This window comes from Aphelocoma coerulescens, assembly GCF_041296385.1.
Source record: "Aphelocoma coerulescens isolate FSJ_1873_10779 chromosome W unlocalized genomic scaffold, UR_Acoe_1.0 ChrW_unloc_scaf_1, whole genome shotgun sequence".
NCBI lineage: Eukaryota > Metazoa > Chordata > Aves > Passeriformes > Corvidae > Aphelocoma > Aphelocoma coerulescens.
The window spans coordinates 10,877,595-10,902,375 of NW_027184080.1; the positions used below are offsets into that span (position 1 = coordinate 10,877,595).

A 24,781-nucleotide genomic window follows, 5' to 3' on the forward strand; every position below is an offset into this window, starting at 1 on the left:
TGGATTTCTGCTGAACACAGGGTTGATAATATAGAGATGTTTTTGCTATTGCTGAGCAAGGCTTACACAGAGCCAAGGCCTTTCCTGCTTTTCATACTGCCATGTTGGCAAGGAAGTTAGAGGTGCATGGGATGTTGGGAAGAGACACAGCTAGGACAGGTGACCCACACTGACCAAAGGGATATTCCAGACCATATGACATCATGCTCAGTATATAAAGTTGGGGGAAAGAAGGAGGAAGGGGGCGGGGGTGTTTGGAGTGATGGGGTTTGTCTTCCCAAATAACCATTATGTATGATGGGGCCCTGCTCTCCTGGAGATGGCTGAACACGTGCCTGTCCATGGGAGGCAGTGAATGAATTTCTTGTTTTGCTTTGCTTGTATGCATGGCTTTGGCTTTCCCTATTAAACTGTCTTAATCTCAACTCATGACTTCTCCAGCTTTTACACTTCTGATTCTCTCCCTGATCCCATTGGTGGGGGAGTGAGTGAGCGGCTGCATGGTACTTAATTGCTGGCTGGGGTCAAACCACAACAGTCCTTTTTGGTGCCCAATGCGGAGCTCAAAGGGTTCAAGATTACAACATATTTGATGGGGATGTGCTAGATTGAATTTATATCTGTTAGTGCTGTTTAGGTAGTAATGAGCAGGCTCCTGAACTTGCATTGGGACTCATTTTCTTGATTGTATATTAAAGTCTTGTGCTCGTTAGTGGCCGCTTTTAGCTTTCGGTGCTTGCTGTAGTGCTGTACTGTTTATCACCTTACTGAGTTGTGCCTGGGAACATTTTGATAACAGCCATGGCGATGTGTCTGGGCTGGCAGATGGCCAGGGCAGTGCTGCTTTTTTCTGTGTTGCTGTACCAGACAGGTTGGAACTCCAGTGTGAACTTGAGTTGAAGGGACTATGATGCGTGATGAGTCCACAATGGAGCAGAGATCCACCTGCAGCCTGTAGAGGATGAGACCTGCTGAGAAGCCTGTGCTGGAGTGGGTTTGCTGGCAGGACATGTGATGTCACAGGGGATACATGCTAGAGAAGTTCATAAAGAACTGCAGCCCATGGGAAGGCCCCACATTGAAGAAGCTCAAGGAGGACTGTCTCCCATGGGTGGGACCCCACGCTGGAGCAGGGGAAGCAAAGATTCCCTTGCAGCCCATGGTGTAGATCATGAGGAAGCAGCTGTCCCCCTGCAGTCCATGGAGGACTAGGATGTGACTATACTAATGGTGGACTATCACAGGAACCCCTTGTTGCAGCCAGGCTGGGGACAAGAGGAGTTCACTGCAATGTCAAACCCTATAACCTGGCCCAAAAGGACCAGGGTGGAGATTGTAATGGATATGCCTTTAAATTGTTGTAAGCCACGATTTGAGTTGCATGTTACAGGAATTACTACAGCAGGAACCACCCAAACAAATGGAGGAGAAGCCTTACAAGAAGCAGTGCAGGTGCAGCAGTGACCTGACCTGAGCTGGCTTTGGTGCCCAGTAACTCCAAGCAACACACCACCTCTTCTGTCCCAAGTGACCACTAGAACAGATGGAGCCCAAAGTCATGAACAAGACAAATTCAACAGACATTTTGTGGACATTTTATGGACATTTTGCAGGGGTGGTCCATAGACTAAGGGAACAATATCTGTATATTATATCAAAGAATGGGAAGGGGGGTGTTGGGTAGTGAGGTTGTATTGGATAGGGTGGGATCTTTTGGCAGGACCTTTCACCCTTGATACAGCAAAAGCTTATCTCCCCGTAACATATGGCTAGGTTAGGCCAGAATGATTTGTCATGTGATGAATTATCTCGGCTGGGAACCTCCTTAGCCAGCAATACACATCCTGTCTTAAATGATGAGAAAGGAAAACCTAAAATTAGTCACTGCAGAACACAAGCATTTTTACAACTATAAAAGACCACTACGATTTTCATGAAATCAGAAATCTCTTATACACTCTGAGTGTGTGGAGAGTTCTCCTTGATGTTAAGATGTTGACATCGAGTTACCTCCCTGGGACTGAGAGAAGTTAGGAGATTCTCTGCACACCACTATCATTCATTGGTAAGTGACATTGACTCCTAATCTATACTATTTCTTCACTAGCTGTAACATAAGGTACCTTTATTATTATTATTGTGCACTGTATTTTTTATCTACTAGTAGTTCTTTTGTGTTATCCTGTGTAGTAAGTAATCTGTTAAAGTCTTATGTCTGCTTCCTTGGCCGATTCAAATAAATAATTCATGTTGTAATAGGCCTGATCGGTCATTATTAAGAACTTGCAAGTGAGAGTGGGTTTTGGGGTGCTGGCTGCCTCAATAAAGCCACTGCCTACTGCCGGAAACCTGGAAAGGCAGGGATTTGTCTAAGCTCTCCCCTCTCCATTCGTAACACACCTGAGCATGATGTAAATGGTATGGAATAAGGGGTGGAATACCTGTGCTCCCACATTTTGCAGGCATGCTCCATGGGATGGCAGTGAATTAATTTCTTGTTTTGCTTGTGTGCGTGGCTTTTGCTTTGCCTATTAAACTGTCTTTATCTCAACCCACGAGTTTTCTAGCTTGTACACTTTCAATTCTCTCCCCGATCCTGCTAATGGGAGAGTGAGCGAGCAGCTGCATGTGGCTTGGCTGCTAGATGGGGTTAAACAGAATCAATTAGGTTGGAAAAGACCTTTGAGATCATCAAGTCCAACCTATGACCTAACACCACCATGTCAACTAGACCATGGCACTAAGTGCCACATCCAGTCTTTTTTTAAAAACCTCCAGGGACAGTGACTCCACCACCTCCCTGGGCAGCCCATTCCAATGCCCAATCACCCTTTCTTTGAAGAATTTCTTCCTAATGTCCAATCTAAACATCCCCTAGCATATCTTAAGACTGTGTCCTCTTGTCCAATTGCTAGCTGCCTGGGGGAAGAGACCAACCCTCACCTGGATAAAACCACCTTTCAGGTAGTTGTAGAGTGATAGGGTCTCCCCTGAGCCTCCTCTTCTCCAGGCTAAACAATCCCAGCTCCCTCAGTCGCTCCTCATAGGACTTGTGAGGATTTGTGTCCCAGACCCTTCACCAGCCTTGTTGCCCTAAACAATGACACCAGGTCATCAGTTAAGATGTTAAACAGAACTGTCCCCAATACCAATACCCCAATACCCCAATACCCCAATACCCAATACTGGGGAACACCACTCATGACTGACCACCAGCTGGATGTTACTCCATTCACCACCACTCTCTGGGCCTGGCCATCCAGCCAGTTTTTTACCCAGTGAAGAGTTTACCTGTCCAAGCCATGGGAAACCAATTTCTCCAGGAGAATGCTGTGGGAAGTGGTGTCAAAGGCTTTACTGAAGTCTAGGTAGACAATATCTACAGCTTTTCTGTCATCTACTAAGCAGGTCACTTTGTCATAGAAGGAGATCAGGTTTGTCAAGCAGGTCCTGCCTTTCATAAACCCATGCTGGCTGGGCCTGATCCCCTGGTTGTCCTGTACGTGTCACATGATGGCACTCAAGATGATCTGCTCCATGCCCTTCCCCGGCACTGAGGTCAGGCTGACAGGCCTGTTGTTCCCCAGATCCCCCTTTCGACCCTTCTTATAGATGGGTGTCACATTTGCTAATTTCCAGTCACCCGGGATCTCCCTGGTTGACCAGGACTGCTGGTAAATGATTGAAAGTGGCTTGGAAAGCACTTTGGCCAGCTCCCTCAGTACCCTTGGGTGAATCCCATCTACCCCCATCGATTTGTGGAGGTCTAAGTGGCACTGCAGGTCACTGACCATTCCCTCCTGGATGATGGGGGCTTTATTCTGGTCCCCATCTCTGTCTTCCAGCTCAGGAGGCTGGGTACCCTGAGGACAACTGGTCTTACTAAAGACTGAAGCAAAGAAGACATTCAGTACCTTGGCCTTTTCCTCATCCTTTGTCACTATGTTTCCCCCAACATCCAAAAAAGGATGGAGATTCTCCTTGTCCCTGCTTTTGTTGCTGATGTATTTGTAGAAACACTTTTTGTTGTCTTTTACAGCAGTGGCCAGATTAAGTTCTAGCTGGGCTTTTTGGCCCTTTTTATTTTCTCCCTGCATGACCTCATGACATCCTTGTAGTCCTGAGCTGCCTGCCCCTTTTTCCAGAGGTGATAAAACTCTTTTTCTTCCTGAGTTTGAGCCAAAGCTCTCTGTTCTGCCAGGCCAGTTGTCTTCTGTGCTGGCTTGTCTTTCAGCATGGAGATGGCCTGCTCCTGTTCCTCTAAGATTTCTTTCTTAAAGCACGTCCAGCCTTCCTGGAGTCCTTTGCCCTTCAGGACTGCCTCCCAAGGGACTCTCTCAACCAGTCTCCTAAACAGGCCAAAGTCTGCCCTCCAGAAGTCTAAGGTGTCAGTTCTGCTGACTCCAGCATTTTGTGGGGCCCAGAACTACACACAGTACTCAAGGTGAGGCTTCACCAATGCCAAATACAGAAGGATAATTACCTCTTTTGACCAGCTGGTTATGCTGTGTTTGATGCACCCTGGAACACATTTTGCCCTATTGGCTGCCAGGGCACACTGCTGAGTTATGTTGAGCCTGCTGTCAACCAGCACCCCCAAATCCTTTCCTGCAGGGCTGTTCTCCAGCCACTCCTCTCCCAATTTATACTTGTCCCTGGTGCAGAATCCAGCATTTGTTCTTGCTAAATTTCATGCCATTAATGACTGCCCAATGCTCCAATCTATCTATATACCTCTGCAAGGCCTCTTGACCCTCAAGAGTCAGCAGCACCTCCCAGTTTGGTATCCTCTGCAGACTTGCTGATGGTGCATTCAACTCCTGCATCCAGATCATTGATCAAAATATTGAACAGAACTGGCCCTAGAATTGAGCCCTGAGGAACACTGCTAGTGACCGGTCACCAGCCTGATGTAGCCCCACTAAATACAACGCTTTGGGCTCTGCCCTTCAGCCCGTTCTTCACCCAGTGCACCATGAACCCGCTCATCTCACAGTTAGACAATTTGGCCAAAAGGATGCTGTCGCTGTTATTCCCCAGAGAATGGCGAATCATGGCACAAGTCCAGGTTGCAAGGTATGGCTGAAGCGACCTCGTTTAATCACCCATACCTTTATAGCATGGTTCCCAAAAGAGAAATTATATGATTGGCCTATTGGTCTACCACCTCCCGAGGTGATAGGTTGAGCAGTAAGACACCCATTTCCAAATATTATTCTCACAAAACTGAAAACAATTCTAGTGTTCTCACAACAACCTGCAGGTGCAGAAATAGTTTACATTCTTACAAACTGTTGTCCATCCAGTTCTCATGAGAACGAAAGCTTTCACAGCAAAGCTGTGAGAAGCTGTGAGAAGCTGGATTTCTCTAACTGCTTTCTTATGAGAAAGGAAAGTTTCAAAGGAAAATTCCTCTGCTAGCCCTTGCTAGCATCCACAGGATACTGTGAGGGACAGTATCAAAAGCCTTACTAAAATCCAAGAAAACCTACATCCACCACCTTCCCTTCATCTACTAGGTGGGTGACTTTATCATAGAAGGATATCAAATTAGAGAGGACTTCCCAGGAAGTTGCTGGACATTGTCTGCTGATACAAAGTAGAAAATAAAACTTTTTGCTCCTTTGCACAGCCTTTGCTTTTTTTCAATAAAATGCCTTTATGTTACCCCATGAGTTTTTCATCTTATTTTCTCCCCATCCTGTTGACAAGGGGGAGTAACAGAATGGCTTAGTAGGTACCTGGCAGCCAGTCAAGGTCAACCCGCCATAGGTAGATGCAAGTGAACTTCAAGTAGTAGAATGCAAGTGTTTTGTCCTTACTCATTGTGGTGGTGCATCCCCCATCTCCCCCAGGGCACACTATGATCTCAGAAATGTTTGTTAGGCCTTGGGCTTGATGAACAGCACCTAGGCTCAGCTCCTCTTGAGCTTATCAGAAACACTGTCTGCTCCCAGGAACTAGTGCTGGCTTATGAGCTCCTGCTCTTTTTTAATGAACAACCTTGGAAACTTTTTTTGCCTGAATAACAAGCCAAGTGGACTGATATTTTTGTTCTTACACTTTCAAAGAGAATTTCCAACCTGAAATGTGGCCAGGATGAAACACTGTTATGACCAAAGCCCACTCTCTTGTGAGCCTATAAACAGCAGTCCAAACTGAGACCTTTTGAGCGCTCCTGGACCACAGCAGCTGCAACCAGCAACCTCCCTCTGAGTAGAGCCTCTCAGAGCCAGCAAACTCTCGAGTATACTTGAGGACTAGCAAATGACAACAGATTCTGGGCTGATACCCCCATTCCTCAAGGCTCAACCCTTCACCGGTTGAGAAGATGCAAAGGCATCTGAAGTGAGTATTTCACTACTTTCGAGGGGAATTTTTCACAGGTACATTGGGCAGACTCTTTATGTGTGCATACAGGTGTGCATATGCTGTATCAAATGTGGGAGAAATGCTGCTCTCCTAGATTCTTAAATACTTTAGATTTCTAAGTTAGGCCTGTAAGTTACTGTTGTGGTATAGTAAATCCTATATGAATCCTTTGCTAAATTGTTTAACTTATAACTTAAGTTAAATACTGTTAAAATACTGTTAACTGCTGTTGGGCCTTTAGACCATATTCCTTTTTATTGTTACCCTTTCTATACTTTTGTCTCTCCTTCTCCTCCCTCCCCCCTCCATCCCCACCTCCACATAGTTTTATTTCTGTTTGGATTGATACAGTCCCACACAACATCATTATCTCCAAATTGGAGAGACATGGATTTGATGTATGGACTATTCAGTGGAATAGGAATTCACTGGATGGACACAGCCAGAGACTTGTGGTCAATGGCTCTATGTTCAGGTGGAGGCCAGTGATGAGTGGTGTCCCTCAGGGCTCTGTCTTGGAACCTGTGCTCTTTATCAGTGACATAGTGGGATCAAGTGCGCCCTCAGCAAGTTTGCAGATGACACCAAGCTGAGCAGTGCAGCTGACACAACAGAAGGAAGGGATGCCAGCCAGACGGACCTGGTCAAACATGAGAATTGGGCCCATGAGAACCTCATGAAGTTCAACAAGTCCAAGTGCAAGGTGTTGCACCTGGGTCAGGACAATCCCAGACATGAGCACTGACTGGGAGAAAAACTCCTTGAGAGCAGCCCTGCTAAATATTCACTATATTTAGAAATTTGAAAGGTCAGTGAAAAATAGTCCTTTAAAGTGAACTGTTGCTTGTAGAAGAGTAGGACAGCTGTAGAAAAAGAAATCATAGGCCTGTAATACTGATAATTTAAATATTGTAATTAACACTGAAATCATCAGCAAGGGCAAATGACAATTTAAACTGCTTACTATACTAGTGTGTTGTGACAAAAGATTACTTCTCAGCATCATAGCACTGTATGTTATTTTTTATTTATATACGGGTCTTTCAGATTTTTCATGGAAAACAAGTAACATCCTGCATAATTAAAAAAGAAAAGAAAAAGGAACGGGGGGGGGGGGGGAATAAAGTTGTAAAACTGACAACCCTTCCCAGAAGGGGAGGAAAAAACAGAGAACAGTGATCATGATATTGCTGATGCTTTAAGAAGTGGAGGGAAAAATGCACAAAGAACTGGCTCTGAAATGAATGCATATTTGCATATCCATCAAAATAAATGAGAACCAGAAGATCTTATGGAAGTATTTAAGAGGAAGAATAAACATTTTAAGTTATTTGGTGAAAAGTTATATATTGGGCTATGAAAAAAATATACTCTCAGAGAACACCTGCATAAGTTTATAAGTATATGAACAGTTTTTCTTCAGTAATTAGCAAAACTGTTTTAAATTTCTTTTAACTGAGCTGTCAAAACCAACCAGTAGCTCAAGAATTCACACTGTATTCTATGCTTATCCCCTCTTGCTAGAATGTTTTTTCAGAACACAAAATACCTAGCATCTTGGGAAAACAACAGTCCCCTTATGAACCGGACCAGTATTTGGTAGCACTTACCAAAACCTAGAATAATTTACAGATGTGAGAATTCATCAGAGAAAGGTGTTGGGGTTTTAGGAGTTCTCCTTCTGTTTTCTTTTTCTCTTAAAGAATTGCCCCCATACATGTTGCCAGGGGGACAAATTACTGGGTGCTTAAGGAAAACAAAAGACCTGGCCATAGGGGGAGGGGTCCATCTGGCTACTTTTTTTCACCTGGGCTGGTGGGCTGTTAGTTTGGATGGAGAGGGAGGCTGGAAGGAATTCGTCAGCACTGAATACTTCTGCTTTTTCAGCTGCCTTCCTTCTACCAGAGAAACCCTGGGATTCCCAAGCCCGCCTGCCCTGCCTCGCTGGGAGCCGGGCTGCGGCCGCCCTGCCCCCACCACTGCTTCAAGCCTTCACTACTCTGTAGCCCCGCCACACCCTGCCTGTCAAGACCTCTTGGGGGTTCCCACCGCAGCTCCAGAGTTCGATACATCTCGTCTGCCACCTGGGATTTGTGCTCGTCACTGCTGTTCTGGCCTGCTGTTCCCAAGGGTCTGGCCAGACACCAGGATCGGCTGCCCAGGGGTTTGTGAAACCTTTGTTCCATCCCTTCCCGCGATCCCAGGCCGCCAGTGCCGTGTGCTCCCCAAGCTCGCTCCGGAGCTCCCCCTGCAGCCGCGGGGGAACTATCGCACCTGCCCTGCTCACCGGGAGCCACCAGCACCCCTGCCGGCTGCGACAGTAACTGCACCCAATGGGAAAGGGCCTGACAGCTGAGAAGGCTGGCACTGGGTTTGTGGTTGTTTTCTGTTACTGCCATAGATATTGTTGTTTGTTTGCCTTGTTATACACACACATATATATATAATAGTAAAGAACTGTTATTCCTGTTCCTCATATCTTTGCCTGAAAGCCCCTTAATTTCAAAATTATAATAATTTGGAGGGAAGGGGGTTGCAATTTTTTTTTTTCTTCCATTTCAAGGGAGACTCCTGCCTTCCTTGGCAGACACCTGTCTTTCAAACCAAGACAGAAGGTAATTTTATTATGTTATTGTACTTCAAAAGATTATATAACTGGAGGGACTGTCTGTGAATAGACTTTGAGGAATTACCTCTACAGACAAGCAAAATGTATGCCTCAAACATTTAGCTCTTCTTGTCCTGTATTAGCAGAGAGGTGAAAAAATATAGCAAGAAAGAAGCCAAGACTCTAAGAATGAAGGCCATCTTGGAATCTTTTATTTTTCCGTAGCATACCTTGTTTGTCCTACAGAAAATGTGTATTGATTTCTTACTTTGATAATAATTTTTTATCAAAAAATCTTGCTTCTAAATTATTTTATTTATTGTACATGTGGCACAAATGGAAAAGAAATGGGAAAGTACATTCACCAAGATAGGACTTTAGAGTGAGAACTTTTGGCAGGGACAAGAGGTAGAGACTCCTCCTCTTAGCTTGAAAAAATTTTGCAGAAATCTTTATGTCTGACCTACACTGGATTCAACAACATAATTATGTCCTGGATTTCCTGAGATCTTGCATAAATATATATTGGCAATAAACAAAAAAACTCACAGAAAGGGAAAAAGTTAGGATCTCAGAAAGCAGGGTGTCCCTCCCCTTATATACAGGTAGGGCTTTCTAGAAGTCTATCCTATGGATAAATAGAGCACACACAAGAACAGTCACCTCCCTTTGCCTTTCATAGTCCATTGGGTGTATGTGGCAAGAAGTTAGGGACTACCCTGTGCCTGCCACAGCCAGTTCCAGCCTGCTCAGCAACAAATCCATCACTGGCCAAAGTTGAACCAATCAGCAAAGCTGATGGCACCTCTGTGGAAACATTTAAAAATGGGAGAAGGGAACAAAAAGAAGTGAAAAACAACAGAGGAAACACCAAGGTCAGAATAGAAAGAGCTTCATAGCAGAGCAAACATTCCTGAAGGAATTGCAGTCTGCAGAGAACCCATGCCAGAGCAGATATTCCTGAAAGGACTACAGCCTGTAGAGAACCCATGCCAGAACAGAAAAAAAGTGACAAGGAATGAGCAGCAGAGAAGCTGCTATATGCTGACCACAACAACTTACACATACACACACTGCATCACTGAAGGAACTGAGTGTAACCTGCAGACATAAGGGGCAAGGGGAAGAGTTTGGAGTAAAGCAGAGGCTGGGAAAAGGGGAAGGAAAAGTGTTTTCCTAAGTGTGTTCTCCATAAGTCTTTTAATGTTTGTTTTGATTCTGTTTCCCAATACTTGAATTAGTAATTTTATATCTATATCTATATCTATATCTATATCTAGATCTAGATCTAGATCTAGATCTAGATATAGATATAGATATAGATATAGATATAGATATGAATTGGCAATAAATTAAGCTTTTTCAAAAACTCACTCCTCTGGTGATTAAATTCCCTAAGTCAAGTCTGTTTTGCTCATGGCAGTTAATTGGCAAGTGATCTCCCTGTCTTTGTTTTGACCCACAAAACTTGCTCCTCTTCTTCCTATTTTCTCCCATCACATCCCTGCTTCATATTTAAACTTGCCCTACCCCCACCCAAACATACAGTCTCTCAGAATTGTGGTTAGAGGCCTCAGCATGACTGACAACTAGGATGTTTACTCACAGCAAAGAATCCTGTCCCAAGTCATTATCATTTAAAAATATACTTTTCATCCAACATTGACAGCTACATCTCTAGTCATATGAATTAAATTTGCCTCATCCTCCTCTCAATACAAGCCAACACTGCTATAACTGAGAGTAGGAGTCAGTCAATCCCTCCCTCCCCCCCCAACTTTAAACAAGTGAATTGTTAGTGATAAATAACAGAGAATAGAAATTTTCAGTTTCCCTGAAGTTGCTGAATAGAGCTTAAAGACTAACTGGAAAAAAAAGATAAAAGGATGTAAAGGTATGCACACAGGATGATAAACATAGCTGGAACCAGTGGAGAACCAGATAAAGAGGCCTACAGTGGGTTTTTTTGCAAGTTACCTAACAAGAAGCAACAATGCATGCCCAAAGAAAAAGTTCAAGGGAAGGTCACCTTTAATATTGAAGCATTCAGTGAATACAACCACCAGAGGCCCCTTTTGATGACCCTCCAGGACCATAAAAGGACTTCCAGTAGGAGGCAGATGTATGCAAATTAGTTATAGGAAAGTGATGTTTATGTATCAGGTGATATGCCGTAATGAATATGTATGATTATGATGGATAAATACCTTGTTGTAAAGTCTCATTGTACACACAGAATAAGGAGAGATCCTCTGTGTGTCCTATGCAGATAAAGAATGCCTGCTTTCTAATGCTTCAAATTGTGTTAGAAAGTTTATTCCATCTGATTTCAATATCATTAGGACAGCACATAAACCAGAAGAGAGGTTGCTTGCTCTCTGTCTTATTGCTGACACCTAACAGTAAAGTATGCTTAGAAGTATAAAATGGGGGGGGGGGGGACAGAGGACACACACAGAAGATCAAAAGAGATTTCATTCACAAATACTAGCAATAAAAATAAGCCAGTAGTCACCTGAAGTGCCCTCAGCAGTCAATGGACCAAGAGAGATTTCTATCTTGATTCCCTTCTAGAAAAAGCCTTTTCCTCAGTAGAGATGACTCTATGGGACCTGAGGGCAGCTTTTGTGAATGCTCCCCCTACTCACAAAATGTCAAGCAATAAGTACCAAATGATTTCCAATTTCCAAATATGTCAAACACCTGTGTATTCCCTAACTCCAAAAGCATTTAAGAGTGAGATTTTTGAAAAGTATTTGCACCACACAAGAGACAGAATTTTCTGTTAAGCTGTTTTTTGAAGACACTCCTGTCAGTGGATATTTTGACAGATCAGCTATCCTATAACTGCAGTTCCACTCATGGCAAATCAACCATTAATGAAATCTTGTGTCTTCTTTCAACATTAAGACAGAGATCTTATGACTGCCCAATATACAGGAGATTAAGGAACAGGATGGGCAAACAGCCATCAAAAATCATACAGATGTAGCTGTCTTTTGAGTACAAGATGTGTTAGACAACCTACATTTTCCAAGTCTTATTTTCATTATTTGTAGAATTCCTAGAAAATTTAAAGACAGTTTACTCTCCAAACATTTTACAATTCAAGCTGAAGACCAGATAAGTTACAGATATACAGAAGAACTACAAAAAATGTTCATTGGTATGATGATGTCCATTAGCTAAGCATACCAGAGACCTAAGAACTGTACTGAGTTTTAGTTGTTTGACACAGTATTTGAAAAAGGATAACAAGAAAACTTAACATAAATGTATTATGAGAAAAAAGTTTACTGATTTTTGGGGAATTTCAATCAATTTAATTTGTTGTCAAAAACTTTTAATTACCAATTCTGTTACTGAAACAAACAAAAAGCCATGCTCATTCTCCCTCAGAAATCACAAAATAGCAGAATGATTGAGGTTGGAAGGGACCTCTGAAGGTCATCTGGTTCAATCCCCCTGCTCAAGCAGGGCCACCTAGAGCCAGTTGTCCAGTACTATGTCCAGACAGATTTTGAATATTTCCAAGGACAGAGACTCCACCATCTCTCTGGGCAACCTGTCCCGGTGCTCGGTCATCCTCACAGTAAAGAAGTGTTTTCTAATGTTCAGATGGAATCTCCTGTGTTTCACTGTGTGGCCATTCCCTCTGGTCCTGTCCCTGTGTACCACTGGAAAGAGTCCAGCTCCATCTTCATTTCAGCCTCTCTTCAGGTATTTATAGATAATAAGATTCTACCCGAGCCTTCTTCAGGCTAAACATTCCCAGCTCTCTCAGCCTTTCCTCAGATGTGAGATGCTCTAGTCCCTTAATCATCTTAGTTGCCCTTCACTGGGCTCTGTCCAGTATGTCCATATCTCTCCTGTACTCTAGAGCCCAGAACTGGACATGGTACTCTGTGTGCAACCTCACCAGTGCTTAATATAAGGGAAGGATCACCTCCCTTGACCTGCTGGCAATACTTTGCATAATGCAGCCAAGCATAACATCAGGTTTCTTTGCCACAAGGGCACATTGCTGTCTCATGTTCAACCTGGTGCTCACCAGGATCTCCAGGTCCTTTTCTGCAAAGCTGCTTTCCAGATGGGTGGCTCCCAGCATGTACTGGTACATGAGGTTGTTCCTCAGGGGCAGAACTTGACACTTCCCTTTGGTGATTTTTATGAGGTTTTTGTCAGCCCATTTCTCCTGCCTGTCCAGGTCCCTCTGGATGGCAGCACAACCCTCTGGTATATCAGTCACTCCCTCCCTTGTTGAGGTTACACTCTGCCCCATCCATCCAGACAACTAATGAAGATGTTAAAAAGGACTGGATCCAGTATTGACCCCTGAGCTACACCATTAGCTACTGGCCTCCAACTAGACTTTGTGCTACTGAGCACCACTCTCTGGGTCCAGCCATTCAGACAGCTTTCAATCCACTTCATCATCTCTTGCCTCTGAAAAATCTCTCCTTCCCTCTGTTCTTTCTCCAATCCCATCACCACACATAGAAGTCTCTTTGATGGGGCAACAGGCAGCTCAGGAAATTTGGGTCAGTGTGTGGTGGTTCCTGTACTGGTAGCAGTCCCTTTAGAGTCAGGGCTCTCAGTTCCTGCTCAGACTACCACTTGAGCTCCTGCTCTCTTCCTGTTCCAGCATGGTCTTCTGTCTCCTCTTTCTTCTCTTCTGTTGTTATTTCTTTTCTTCCTTTTTTTCAGCATTTACCACCCTTCCTTGCTTTATTTTCACAGAGGCACCACGAAGTTTACTGATTGGCTCATCTTTGACCTGCAATGGGGTTGCTGATGAGCTGTCTGGAACCAACTCTAACTAGTACAGGGCAGTCAACAAGTTTCTCCCACAGAGGTCACTTGTGAAGCCACACTCTGATCTCCCCCCACACCTCAACCTTGCCAATTATACCCAATTAAAAAAATGTCACAAGACAACTATTCTAGAACATGCTTTCTTCTATGCTGCTGGGAAATTCCAGATTTAAAAATCTCAACAACAAGTTTGAAATTATACAGTGCAGTTGTTACCTTTTTTGAAAACATGAGGGAAGAATTTTTAATAAAGAAAATACATACTAAACTAGGAAACTGTTTGCGTTGTGAAAATTATTGTTTAATCTTAACATATACCTGACCAGAAATATGATGTTTGATATTGTTGGGGGTTTAGGAGCTGTCCTGGGATTTTTTTTTCTGTTAAAGGAATTTTCCCCATTCATGTTGCTAGGGAAGCAAATGGCTGGGTACTTAAGAAAAACAAAAGAGCTGGCTACCCTTTTTGTTTCACCTGGGTTCCTGGGCAGTTCGGTCTCCAGCGTTCAGGACAGAGAGGGAGACTGCTTTCTTTGGCCGCTTCTTCCTTCTACTGGAGAAGGCCCGGGATCCCAAAGCCCGCCTTCCCTGCCCCGCATCGAGCCGGGTTGTGGCCGCCCTGCCCCGCCGTGGCTTCGAGCCTTTGCTACGTTGTAGCGTTTGGATATATCTCGTCTGCCACCCGGGATTTGTGCTTGTCCCTACTGTTCCAGCCTGCCATTCCAGCCAGCCGTTCCAGCCTGCCGTTCCCGAGGGTCCGGCAAGACATCGGGGTCAGCTGCCCAGGGGTTTGTGAAGCTTCTTTGTTCCATCCCTTCCTGGGATCCCAGGCCACCAGTGCCGCGTGCTCGCCAAGCTCGCTCAGGAGCTCCCCCTGCAGCCGTGGGGGAACTATCGCACCTGCCCTGCTCACCGGGAGCCACACAGCGCCCCTGCCGGCTACGACCGAAACTGCACCCAAGGGGAAAGGGCCAGACAGCTGAGAAGGCTGGGACTGGGTTTGTGATTGTTTGCTGTTACTGCCATAGTTATTGTTTGTTTGACTGGTTATACACATATAGATATATAATAGTAAAGAACTGTTATTCCTATTTCCCACATCTTTGCCTAAAGGCCCCTTGATTTCAAAATTATAATAACTCGGAGGGAAGGGGGGTTGCATTTTTCATTTCAAGGGAGGCTTCTGCCTTCCTTGGCAGATACCTGTCTTTCAAACCAAGACAGATCTTGGCGCCCAGCTGTAGGGCTCAAGGGCATTAAGAGAGAGAGGTGAAAAAGGAATAACAGTTCCTGGATAACTTAATTTTGTGTGCTGGATATAGGAACCTGGTTAGGCAGCACTATGTGGTCTAGTTTACCCTGGTTCGGGTGGCAGGTGGCCATGGCTATATTCTTCCCCTTTGCAGCTCCTTACCTAAACAGGGGTCCTCTGACTAAGGCTACCATTGCTGTTATCCAGCTTGCGCTATGGGTAGAGAAGGTGAGGAATTCATGGGTTTTTAACTTCCTCCGGAATGTGGGCACGTGGATAAATGGCTATCACACACTGAGCGCATGTTTTTGGGGTTATGTTAACAATGGTACCTTCTGTGAGGAAATGACACCGGGGAAGTTCTCTCCCAACCCCTCAACCAGTTCTTTGGGCCCACCCCACCAATTTTCTAAGGGTTTAGATTCCCTCGGAGTACTAACCAACTGGTGCTGGTAGGCCTACTCTATTTAGCACTCAGGGATAAGTTGAGATTGGCTTGGATAACTACCCAGACACTGGTCCCAGAGACTAGAGATCCTACCCCAGAGCCTGATCCTGCCCCAGAACCTGACATAGCCCCAGACACTAGAGATCCTGCCCCACAGCCTGACCCTGCCCCCCAGCCTGATACTGCCCAACGGCCCACCTCAGAAATGGACTATCCGAACTGGGTGGGGGTACTGGTGAAGGGGATGCAGGAGATGCGCCAGGAGATATGCCCGGAGATGGGCCAGGTGCGCCAAAGGATATGCCAGGAGATGAGCCAGGTGTGCCAGGGGATATGCCAAGTGCTAAGGGAATACACCTCCTCAGCTAGTGAAAAACCCTCTCCCTGCCCCAGAGAGGGTGAGTCCGATGGTGAAGCAGTGGAACCCACAGATGTTACAACCATCCAGGTTTCAGCTGAACCACAAGGACAACCACAGCCAGCAGCAGTCGCCCCTCTGCAAAGGAGGAAGTGTAAGACCAAATCAGTACGACCAGTTAATGATGATGATGGGGAACCAGGGCCCTCACAACCAGCAGGAGAGCCAGAGCCGGAAATCATCATTGAGTCCCTGTCGTACGACAGTCTCCGTAGTATGCGAAAAGACATAGTGCGAAGGGGGTGTGAGCGTTATACAACCTGGCTGCTTCAGGTTTGGGACCTTATGGGCACAAGTGTGCAACTGGATAGTGGTGAGGCAAGGTATCTGGGATCATTGACCCAGGACCAAGGTGTGGACCAGATATTTGTGAGGGAGCCAGGGCCCCTTTCTCTCTGGGAGCGGCTCTTAACGAGTGTGAGAGAAAGGTTCATTCACAAAGAGAGAATACAGGAGTACCATCATAGAATGCAGTGGAAGACACTCGAGGAAGGGATCCAACAGCTAAGAGAGGTGGCAGTATTAGAGGTACTCTTTGGGAGGGATGGACAGCATGATAATGACCCCGATAAGGTCAGGTGCACAGGACAGATGATGTGGAACCTGGCAAAGCTAGGGCCACTGCAATACACCACCTTCATTGCAACGATTGATACTGACAATAACCAAGAGACAGTGGGCTCTGTCACCAACAAGCTCAGGAATTATGACAGTATGGTCAATGGTCCGCTGAAAGCTCATGTTTCTGCTGTGGTCCAGGACCTCAAAGAGGAGATGAAGGAGATCAGGGAAAAGATGAGGAAGATCAGTGGGGCACCAGTGCAAGTCACAGGCCCCCAAGTCAGAACCCGTCGTCCCCCAGGTAGAGAGAGAGGGCACACCCCACGAGCTGAGCTGTGGTTTTTCCTGTGTGAGCATGGGGAAGACATGAGAAGGTGGGATGGGAAACCCACTTCTGTCCTGGCAGCACGGGTGTGTGAACTCAAGGAGGGAGACACTAACCGAGGGCGTTCCGCTAAGGTGAAAGTAGCCTCAGCCTCCCGTGACCGAGCTGCCAGGTATTACAGAAGGGAGGATGATATGTCAGATCCCCTTGAAGGTACCTCTAGCATGTACGCCCAGGGAAAGAATGATAACCAGGGCTAGAGGGGCCCTGCCTCTAGCCAGGAAGAGGCACGGGAGAACCGGGTTTTCTGGACGGTGTGGATTCGATGGCCTGGCACATCAGAGCCACAAAAATATGATGCATTGGTTGATACTGGGGCACAGTGTACTTTAATGCCATCGGGACATGTGGGGGCAGAACCTGTATCCATTGCTGGGGTGACCGGGGGATCACAGCAGTTGACCCTTTTGGAAGCTGAGGTGGGCCTGACTGGGAAGGAGTGGCAAAAGCATCCGATTGTGACCGCCCCAGAGGCCCCGTGTATTCTGGGCATAGACTTCCTCCGGAATGGCTATTACAAAGACCCAAAAGGACTCAGGTGAGCATTCGGGATTGCTGCTGTGGAGGCAGAGGGCATTAGGCAATTGAACACCCTGCCTGGACTATCAGAGAATCCTTCTGCAGTTGGGCTTCTAAAACTGGAAGAGCAACAAGTGCCAATTGCTACCTCGACAGTGCATCGCCGACAGTACCGGACAACTCGAGATGCTGTGATCCCCATCCACAAGATGATCCATGAGCTGGAGAGCCAAGGGGTGATCAGCAAGGCCCACTCACCCTTCAATAGTCCCATTTATCCTGTGTGCAAATCGGAAGGAGAATGGAGATTGACTGTGGACTATCGTGCCTTGAATGAAGTGACCCCACCATTGAGCGCTGCTGTGCCGGACATGCTGGAACTCCTGTACGAGCTGGAGTCCAAAGCAGCAAAGTGGTATGCCACTATTGACATTGCTAATGCATTTTTCTCCATTCCTCTGGCAGCAGAGTGCAGGCCTCAGTTTGCTTTCACCTGGAGGGGAATGCAGTACACCTGGAACCGACTGCCCCAGGGGTGGAAGCACAGTCCCACCATCTGCCATGGACTGATCCAGGCTGTACTGGAGGAGGGCGAGGGCCCAGAACATCTGCAGTACATTGATGACATCATTGTGTGGGGGAACACGGCATCGGAGGTATTTGAGAAAGGAGAGAGAATCATCCAAATTCTCCTGGAAGCTGGTTTCGCCATCAAGAAGAGCAAAGTCAAGGGACCTGCCCGAGAGACCCAGTTCCTGGGAGTAAAGTGGCAAGATGGACGGCGTCAGATTCCCACCGAGGTCATCAATAACATCACAGCAGTGTCTCCACTGACCAACAAGAAGGAAACACAAGCTTTCCTAGGTGCCAAAGGTTTCTGTTCAATGCACATTCCCGAGTACAGCCAGATCGTGAGCCCTCTTTACCTGGTTACCCGCAAGAAGAACGATTTCCACTGGGGCCCTGAACAGCAGCAAGCCTTTGCCCAGATCAAGCAGGAAATTGCTCATGCCGTAGCCCTTGGCCCAGTCAGGACAGGACCCGAAGTGAAGAACGTGCTCTACTCTGCAGCTGGGAGCAGTGGACTGTCCTGGAGCCTTTGGCAGAAGGTGTCTGGTGAGACTCGGGGACAACCACTGGGATTCTGGAGCCAAAGCTACAGAGGGTCTGAAGCCAACTACACTCCCACAGAGAAAGAAATCTTGGCAGCTTATGAAGGAGTCCAAGCTGCCTCAGAAGTAATTGGCACAGAGGCACAACTCCTCCTGGCACCCCGACTACCAGTGCTGGGGTGGATGTTCAAAGCAAAGGTTCCTTCCGCGCATCCCACCACCGACGCTACTTGGAGCAAATGGATTACCTTCATCACGCAGCGCGCCCCAATTGGAAATCCAAGTCGCCCTGGGATCGTGGAAATAATCATGAACTGGCCGGAAGGTGAGACTTTTGGGTTATCTTCTGAAGAAGAAGAGGAGCAGGTGACACGTGATGAAGAAGCCCCACCATATAACGAGCTACCAGAGAATGAAAGACAATACGCCCTCTTCACTGATGGTTCCTGCCAAACTGTAGGCGCTAGCCGGAAATGGAAAGCTGCTGTATGGAGCCCCACACGACAAGTTGCACAGGCTACTGAAGGAGAAGCTGGATCGAGCCAATTTGCTGAGCTCAAAGCCATCCAATTAGCTCTGGACATAGCTGAAAGAGAGAAGTGGCCAAAGCTCTACCTCTATACTGATTCATGGATGGTAGCCAATGCTCTGTGGGGGTGGCTGGAAAGGTGGAAGAAGACAAACTGGCAGCACAGAGGAAAACCAATCTGGGCTGCTGAAGAGTGGAAAGGCATTGCCACTCGGTTAGAGAAGCTACCCATGAAGGTCCGCCATGTAGATGCTCATGTCCCTAAGAGCCGGGCTAATGAAAAACATCGTAACAACAAGCAGGTAGATCAGGCTGCAAAAATAGAGGTGTCCCAGATAGACCTGGATTGGAAACACAAGGGAGAGTTGTTCTTAGCTTGATGGGCCCATGATGCCTCAGGCCATCAGGAGAGAGATGCCACCTATAAGTGGGCACGAGATTGAGGGGTGGATCTAACCATGGACAGTATCTCCCAGGTGATCCATGATTGTGAGACACGTGCTGGGATCAAGCAGGCCAAGTGGGTGAAGCCCCTGTGGTATGGTGGGCGATGGTCCAAATACAAGTATGGGGAGGCCTGGCAGATTGATTACATCACACTGCCTCAAACCTGCCAAGGCAAGCGCTATGTGGTCACAACGGTAGAAGCCACCACAGGATGGCTTGAGACCTACCCTGTGCCTCATGCTACGGCCTGGAACACCATCCTGGGCCTCAAAAAGCAAGTCCTTTGGAGGCATGGCACCCCTGAGAGAATCGAGTCTGATAACGGGACTAATTTCAAGAATGGCCTTATAAACACCTGGGCTAGAGAACATGGCATTGAGTGGGTGTACCACATCCCTTACCATGCACCAGCAGCTGGGAAGGTTGAGCGGTGTAATGGACTGCTTAAAACCACCTTGAAGGCACTGGGTGGGGGGACTTTCAAAAACTGGGAGGTGCATTTAGCAAGAGCCACCTGGTTAGTTAACACCCAAGGCTCCACCAGCCGAGCAGGCCCTGCCCAATCCGAACCTCTACAAACAACAGACGGTGATAAGGTTCCAGTGGTGCACATGAGAGGTATGCTTGGAAAAACTGTCTGGGTTAATTCTGCCTCGAGCAAAGACAAACCCATCCGTGGGGTTGTTTTTGCTCAGGGACCAGGTTGCACCTGGTGGGTGATGCCAAAGGATGGAGAGACCCGATGCATACCTCAAGGGGACCTTGTTTTAGGGTGAACTACCCATGGCTCTGTACTTCTATCAGTATCAGCATGTATATATGTATATAATTCAGGTGATGCATGTATCTATATGGTTAAAAGAGTTAAGTTTCATGTAACATGTTAGTATGGGAAAAATTTGGGGTGAATAATGTTGGGGTTTTAGGAGCTCTCCTGACTTTCTCTTAAAGGAATTTTCCCCATTTGTGTTGCTAGGGAAGCAAATGGCTGGGTACTTAAGAAAAACAAAAGAGCTGGCTACCCTTTTTGTTTCACCTGGGTATGTGGACAGTTTCATTTCCGGTGTTCAGGACAGAGAGGGAGGTTGCTTTCTTTGGCCGCTTCTTCCTTCTGCTGGAGAAGCCCCGGGATCCCAAAGCCCACCTTCCCTGCCTTGCTTGGAGCCGGGTTGTGGCCACCCTGCCCCGCTGTTGCTTCGAGCCTTCGCTACGTTGCAGCCCTGCTCGCCCTGCCTGCCCAGACCTCCAGGGGTTCCCCGTTTTGATATATCTCGTCTGCCACCCGGGATTTGTGCTCGTCCCTGCCATTCCAGCCTGCCATTCCCGAGGGTCCGGCCGGACATCGGGGTCAGCTGCCAAGCGGTTTGTGAAGCTTCTTTGTTCCATCCCTTCCCGGGATTCCAGGCCACCAGTGCCACGTGCTCCCCGAGCTCGCTCAGGAGCTCCCCCTGCAGCCGCGGAGGAACCATCACACCTGCCCTGCTCACTGGGAGCCACCAGTGCCCCTGCCAGCTGTGAGCAGAACTGCACCCGAGGGAAAAGGGCCTGACAGCCGAGAAGGCTGGGACTGGGTTTGTGGTTGTTTGCTGTTACTGCCATAGATATTGTTGTTTGTTTGACTGGTTATACACATATAGATATAATAGTAAAGAACTGTTATTCCTATTTTCTACATCTTTGCCTAAAGGCCCCTTGATTTCAAAATTATAATAACTCGGAGGGAAGGGGGGTTGCATCTGCCATTCCAAGGGGGGCTACTGCCTTCCTTAGCAGACACCTGTCTTTCAAATTGAGACAGATATGTCTTTCAGTTGTGCTTCTTGGAGTAAGAGGTCATGATCCAGTAAAGCTCATTTTTACATTTAAATGGGATTTATACAGGTTCAGAAAAAAAAGAAAAGAGTAATCTATATTTTTGAAAGGGGGGTCAACTTAAGTTGTAGATAGGTGAAGGGGTTTTTTTTCAGAAATTAGCATAATGGCAGCTTAGTATGCTTTAGATCAAGTCAGTGAACACTACTGGAAATGTCAAGCTTACTTCTTAATTTTAGAAGTGACTGGCAACATCTAGGCAAAGCAATACCACCTTAAGAAGCAGCACCAGTGGTAGACATCAGTTTGCTAGGTAAGGTTATACTTTACAACCTAGTCACCATAGTAATCTTAAAACAGAATAGTTACCCACGTTCCCTATATTCATTACTTGTTCTGACCTAATAGTAATGTGGGGAATACAAAAAAACCCACCAAGCAATACAGTGGATAGAATTAAAAAGCCTTTGAGGTACACATTCAGAGGGAATTATCATCTTAATAGGCTATACCCAAAGTTACATAGGGAACTTGGTATTCAGGACTACCTCTGAACCACTAGGAAGACTGAAAACAGAAGGATGAGAGATCAACCAGTGACCTTAAACATTAACAATATATTTTATTGGAGCACTTTTATCCTAAAGCATTTCCAAACTTGCAGATACAAGCAGTCCTAAGTAAACAGGCTCCCCAGAACTCTGACACTAAAACAAGCCAAAAACTCCAGAAAGGAGCATTAAAACTAGCCAGTTTACCATACACCACTGATCACTCCCAGAAAATGGAACTGCAGGGATTGAATCCAAAGCACTTCAATTAAAGTAGCTGGCACTGTTAATACAAGGGGACTATCAGCTACAACATGGTCAAAGAATAGGAAAACATTCTCCTCAACCTCTCAAATAGTCAAATCAATTCACCTCCTACATTTCTGCGTGTCATCACCAAATTCACATTTTAGATTAAAACAGAAAGTTAAATCCAACCACTGTCACATGAAAAAAAGTAGTAAGTACTGTATATTATTCAATTAAATAATTTCACCATTACTTGAAAATTACTTTAGCAATGCCAGGCCCATTTTACACCATTCATAGATAAAATACAAATTAGTTAACTAATGTTTTAACTAGTTAATGATAGTTAGAGTAACTGAGTGCTACACAAATTCACTGACATATCGAGTTACAGACTTTTGCTCAGACTTTTCCATCTAGAAATATTACAATTGGCTTGGGAGCCATGACATGAATACATATTTCAAAATGCAATTTGGATTACTCCACTCAAGTTTTACATTGTGGTAAACTCGATCCTATTATTTATTGTCTCCTCCAGTTAATCAACACTTGTTAATGGTGAGGGAAAAAGCAGGAGGGAAAAAAATGAAATAAATTATTAATATATGATACTTAATTCTAGCATTAAAATGCAGTAACTACTTCTATCTCAATAAGAACTATGATTATGCTATGCCAGTGCTCCTCCACTGGAAGCTTCCAAAGCAAAGTAGCAAAAACAAACAAACAAACAAAAAGTTAGGACATTACTTTAGGGCACTGCTCTGATAGAAGCCATGGCTACCAATAGGCTCATACTTTGAATAAAGACTGAGTTTTTAAATATACTCTTTGAAAATGAAACACTATGAGTTACAGTAACATATATATTTAGAAAGCAATAGCATCACATCCTTTGCACCTTGGGTACTCATCCTTAAAACCTAGATATGCTGTTCCCCAGCAGATCATTTTAGGACTACTCAAGACATTAAAATGTTATTTTGGCTTTATGTCATTAAAAAAGCCCAACAACCCAATAAAATATATGTTATTTTCTTTGAAGTCAGAAGGAGGTACTCTGAATAAATGCAGTTGGGAGGTGCTGAACTGAACATTTGTCTTGTGTTAGAAGTCAGAAATATGCTGTTGTGTAGTTCAATATCACACTTCAGTTCACGATGCCATGCCTTTTTACTTTTTAAGAAAAAATGTTCCTTTTAACAACAAAAACAACACACTTCTGTTTATACTATTGTCATCACAAAGGCAAATAATTCTGTGACAGAAAACTAGCAACACAAAGAGACCTTGCAAGTGTTAATTCCAGTTTTATATCTTGTGATCTGTGAGCAATTTAAGATATTGACAAGGAGATACAGAGAAAGCCAATACCTATGCTATGTTTTTTCACTACACAATGCCTATTCTAACATAAGTAGCTGAGTTTTTTTTTAATAAGACTGTGCCAAGTTGATATCTTATACTGAGCTACATCCCAAAATGAAAGAAATTACGAGATCATTTTGCAAGCATAATACAGCATTTCATCTCTGCCAGCACTTTGGTGCACCAGCCCCCTCCCCCCAGAGATACGCGCATTCCAACCGAGCCTCTCTCAGCAGGGCTCAGCCAATTCTCCCCCTCCCTCCAGGCCTTGCTAGGTTCCCAAACCCCCTCTGATTTTAGGTTTGGATTTTGTTGTAAACGGCAAAACGAAAGGAGAAAGCCTCCAAAGTGATGATCCTTACCCTTGAAATCCCGCCATGGGAGCAATAAGGAGGGTGAATTCTTTTTTTTAATGGGAGATGAATGAGAAGAAACAAAAGACTAAATGGAGAAGAGGATAAGCAGTGGAGACAGAGCGAGAAAGAGGACAGCCCGGTGAAGGAGCAGGGCGAACGTCAGCCATGTTGTGTGTGTTAGTCCAGTATTTACAAACCTGCAGCTGCAGCAGCGTTTTGAGTCTGGAAGAGAGGGGAAAGAAGGGAGGGGGAAAGAAAGGAGAGGAGGGAGGAGAGAGAGGGAATCGAGGAGGGAGGAGAGAGAGGGAATCGAGGAGGGAGGAGGGGAAAGCGGCGACAGCAGCAGACAAAGGAACCCAGAAAAGCGCTAGCAAAGCGCGCGCATACGTACACACACTCTGGGTGTCCCAGACAGAAGCGGTGCCGTGTGCAACTCCAGTGCTGCCAGCCCGACGCGTTAGCAACTTTCACAGCTCCAGCCTTTGGCTACTGAGGCACGGCCGAGCCCGGCCACCACCCTCACATCCCCTTCACCACATTTTCTCATGAGGGGAGCGAATAGATGACAGGTCAGAGATACCCGCCTCTCCCAACGTGCACTCTGCTGGGAGCCCCTTAGCGGGCCCCAGCCCACAGTACAATAGATCCACAGAGAGGAAGGGGGAATGTGCAGCTGCGACGCCTTCTCTCCAGCAACGGACGCGATGTGGGCGGGGTAGATACCAGGAGGGGCCATGCCAAACGAGGGCAGCAGTCCCCTGGAGCCCAAAAGAGTGGTGGTTGCCAAGGAGTCGGGGCGCTACGTGGGAAGGGAGCCCGAGGGCCCCCACTCTCGCCCGCCTCCCGCGGCTTCCAGGCGGGCTGCTGAGGCAGACAGTGAAGAAGAAAGGGTTAACAGAGACGGAACACCGCAAGTATATAAATAACGTCAGCCGCAGGGGAGGAGGAGGGGAGGGAAAGCTGGGAACAGCGACTC

The 24,781-nt window shown here is 46.0% G+C and overlaps 1 protein-coding gene and 2 long non-coding RNA genes across 12 annotated transcripts in view; 2 read left to right on the top strand and 1 right to left on the bottom strand.

Annotated features, from left to right (window-relative positions):
* The window catches only part of LOC138102697 (spindlin-Z-like), a 125,874-nt gene that overhangs the window by 97,787 nt on the left and 3,306 nt on the right, over positions 1-24,781 (bottom strand). For 2 of the 7 annotated variants that reach the window (XM_069000434.1, XM_069000429.1), the window contains exon 2: positions 24,197-24,669. The exons of 4 other annotated variants lie outside the window; for them this stretch is intronic. The gene's annotated coding sequence lies outside the window, so the exon portion shown is untranslated. Of the gene's footprint in view, positions 1-23,811; positions 24,670-24,781 lie in introns of all 7 variants that reach the window. One more of the 7 variants, XM_069000428.1, reaches the window with a different exon arrangement.
* Positions 925-14,071, top strand: LOC138102739 (uncharacterized). Of its 4 annotated transcripts, none has more exons than XR_011147505.1 (5): positions 925-2,065; positions 6,072-6,348; positions 6,911-7,180; positions 8,260-8,987; positions 12,599-14,071. It is a non-coding gene; the product is annotated as an uncharacterized lncRNA (long non-coding RNA). The 4 variants fall into 4 exon arrangements; XR_011147506.1 differs by lacking the exon at positions 6,911-7,180 and having other exon boundaries at positions 12,599-12,700; positions 13,721-14,071; XR_011147507.1 differs by lacking the exon at positions 6,911-7,180 and having other exon boundaries at positions 8,260-8,743; positions 8,936-8,987.
* LOC138102740 (uncharacterized) lies at positions 19,624-21,138 on the top strand. Its single transcript, XR_011147508.1, has 2 exons — positions 19,624-20,084; positions 20,443-21,138. It is a non-coding gene; the product is annotated as an uncharacterized lncRNA (long non-coding RNA).